The sequence below is a fragment of the Notamacropus eugenii genome, chromosome 1, assembly GCF_028372415.1.
Source record: "Notamacropus eugenii isolate mMacEug1 chromosome 1, mMacEug1.pri_v2, whole genome shotgun sequence".
NCBI classification, from domain to species: Eukaryota; Metazoa; Chordata; class Mammalia; order Diprotodontia; family Macropodidae; genus Notamacropus; species Notamacropus eugenii.
In genome coordinates, this window is record NC_092872.1 from 305,211,080 (window position 1) to 305,214,441 (window position 3,362).

Sequence of the window (3,362 nt, forward strand, 5' to 3'; positions counted from 1 at the left end):
AGGTGCCCGATTGTCTTTGTAACTAGGAAGGAGGTTAATTTACAGACTTAGAAAGCTAAGACTCAACACAGTGAACTTAATTGTATATAGTAACTGTTTCTCTTTTAGCCAGGAACCCTGAGGGTCTTCTCCTCCCAGTTTTGATTATTTTTTTAATTGAAGAGGTCATGCCTTAAGTAACTACTTAAAAGAGGCCTCTGCACTGAATGAATGTAACTTCACTCAAAGTTGAGAAACTGAAAACACCTTAACCTAAAAGGGGCAGGGTCTCCCACTGTATCCTGGGCCATCCCCAGTCTTCCTGATGAATATTTGACCATTGGACTCAGATGGCTCTGGAGGAGAAAGTGGGGCTGGTGACCTCACAGTCCTCCCTCACTCAAATTAAAGTCAACTGCAAGTCATGTCATCATCTCCCTGAGGTCATGATCTCTTAGAGATCAAAGGACACAGTAACAACATGGTATGGCATCACATATTTAAGAAGTTTTCTATATTCAGTTTAAGAGGTGTTTCTTCCCAAGAAATTGAACTTTTCTGTCAAATGTACTAGATTGAATATGTGAATTTAATTCAGAAAATGGATTCATTGCAAACTTTATATATAAATCATAGATATCACTAAAGAAGTTCTTTATTTCATCTTCTTGTCTTCAATAATGAAGAATAAGAAATACCTTAAGGCCTGTAGTAACAAAAGCGGAAACAAACCATTCATTGAATTTGTCTACAGTTTTCAGGTACAAATTGTTAGCCAGACACATTTTCATCTACTAGACCAAGGGCTGCATGAGCTATGAAGTGGTTCAAATGATGATCATCATCCTTAGATTCCACTTTTCTAGTTGGTAGAAATTCCATTTCAAACTGGATTATTATGATGGCCTACAATGACCAAGCAGAAGCTTCCAGACATTGTTTCCAATGTACAGGTCCTATGGGCAGGATGGGGCACATGCACTGACCATAAAAGCAACCCTCCTTACTTAGACACTCAGGCTCCAACGAGAATCACTACAACACTGGTTCTCCTTATCTTTCATTTTCATAAAAATAAAATGATTACAAGCTGGTTGAACTGGATTTCAGATTTGTTAGTTCATTATAATGAAGACATTTAAATTCTCCATGGCTAATGACCTTCACAAAAAGATAAGGAGACTGACATGCTTGGATTTGTTCAAATCCAGGAGAGAATTCAGTAATTCCCAATTAGCCCTTTCTATCTTTTAACCTGCTTAGAGAACTAATTTTGTATGTCTAGTAATGGTGTATAGGGAAGGAGAGGGGTGGTATAGGGTAGTGTATTATGAGACCAGCTATTCCCTCTTGGCTGGCCCCTACCCTAGAGTGGGCAGCAATATTCTTTCCCTCCCTTCAGGGGTGACTTTTTCTCTTGTCACTTTTCTTGTTTCTGTCCCTGAGATATGACTTAGTCTTTTGTTTAAGCCCCACTCCCCAAAAGGGGAAAGACAATGGAAAGAAAGAAATGCCTAATGAGGCCACTTCAAAAATGCCAGCTCTCAGCTCAGTCACAAACCTCCTCAAATCAGAAGCTTCTGGGATCATTTTGTGTATATTATAGTAATACAAGTTCACATTTGTTCCCTGATTTGGGAAGTTATAAAAATATGAATGAATATAGTCTTCTAAATAGCTCGTAACCTCTATTATACAAGGAAAGAGTCCAGAAATTATTATTTTTTTTCAATCTCTCTCCTGGCACAAAGATATACTCAAAGTCCAGCAATTCAATGGTTCATCAACTACTTTATCTTAGAGAATCAATGGAACAGGAAGCAAAACAAACTCTAAAGAAACAGGGATCAGAAAATAAGTTCATTTCTCTCCTGAATAGGAGTGAAGTAAAGACAATAGTATGAATTCATTAGTTCTGTGCTCTGCAGAATCAATAGCGGTAGTCACCTTATTTGTTCAGTATGTCTTTTGAACACTGCCACTGGCTTTGTCTTAGTACCTCAGCTTTTCCTTCCCTTTTTTCCATGGCAATGGCAACAGGGGCAGCTGGGGTATGAGGGCAGATTTGTGACTCAAGGTTCCCCATTCTGCTTGCCCAACTGATGTTATCACCTTTGGGTATCATCCTTGCTTCTCTCTGGAGCTCCTCTTGTAAGACTTCTCCTTCCTTTAAGACTAGATTGAGCCTAACCTTTCAGCCATGGCTTTATGACTCTTAAAGCTCTCCAGGGGATCAAGTAGGTAAAGGTTGGAAGTATTCTGTCCTCCAGAGCAAAGGCGTCACTTACATGGGTCCACAATATTCTTGAGTGTCACCGCCCCACCCCACTAGATTAAAAGGTAGTTACTATCTGGTTTTAATGTGTTGAAACATTAACAAAAAAAGGAAATACATAAATGTGTGGTTTTCTAATGTGGCCCTCAGGGATCCTTATGTATAGTTTAGTGGCCACCATTTCTATTTAAGTTTGGCATGTCTGCTTCATTGTTTATTTCTCTGCCAGTGTTCTATAACATATTCACTTTTTGTCTATTCTTGTTTATAAATATTGATATTATATTGAATAATAATAATAATAATTAATAATTCTGATTAACAGAAATTCTTAAATAAGGAAAATAATTCATTTTTGACAATGTGGCAAAAACTATGATTTTGAATTGAGGAAGGGAAAAACTAATTGCTCTCTCAGGAAAGGTCCAAATGGGTGGGGGAGAATAGTTTTCTATTTTGATTAATAAAATTTGTCAGATATACAAAGACTCTTAAAAGTGAACAAAAGGATAAAATCTACATAAAATCTATTTTCAGTTATTCAAAGATGAATTTTTCTAGTTTCATACATTGAAGACTTTTTCATATCTTTAACATTTTCAGTGGTGTCAAGGACATTTTGCTATTAGTCTCCCCATGATAAAGGGGGCAGAAATGAGGGAATTATTTTTCTTTTTATTATACCGATGCTTTGCAGAGAGTAAGAACTGGATAAATGGTTGCCCAAAAGTGAAGGGCAGGTGGAATTTAGTTTATACTGCTAATTGTTATCATATATAGGAAAATGTCTCATTCTGTTAGATTGTAATAAAACTATAATAAAATAAATAATGTTTAATTTTTGCACTATAATATTTAAACTAACATTTTACTGGCACTGCAACTATAATTCTTGTACCACCATTTTTATAATTCTCATACCACCTCATCCTGATTTCTGGGTCAAGAGAAGTCTGATATTAATATCTTGTTCAGTGGTTTTTCAGTCACATCTGACTCTTCATGATCCCATTTGGGGTTTTCTTGGCAAAGATAATGTAGTTTGCCATTTTCTTCTCTAGCTCATTTTACAGATGAGGGAACAGGCAAACTAACTTACCCAGGATCA

At 36.6% G+C, this 3,362-nt stretch overlaps 1 pseudogene; it reads right to left on the reverse strand.

The window, feature by feature from the left end:
- Window positions 1-497: 497 nt before the first annotated feature.
- Window positions 498-916, reverse strand: LOC140525394 (trafficking protein particle complex subunit 2-like; annotated as a pseudogene).
- Between the last annotated feature and the right edge of the window lie 2,446 nt (window positions 917-3,362).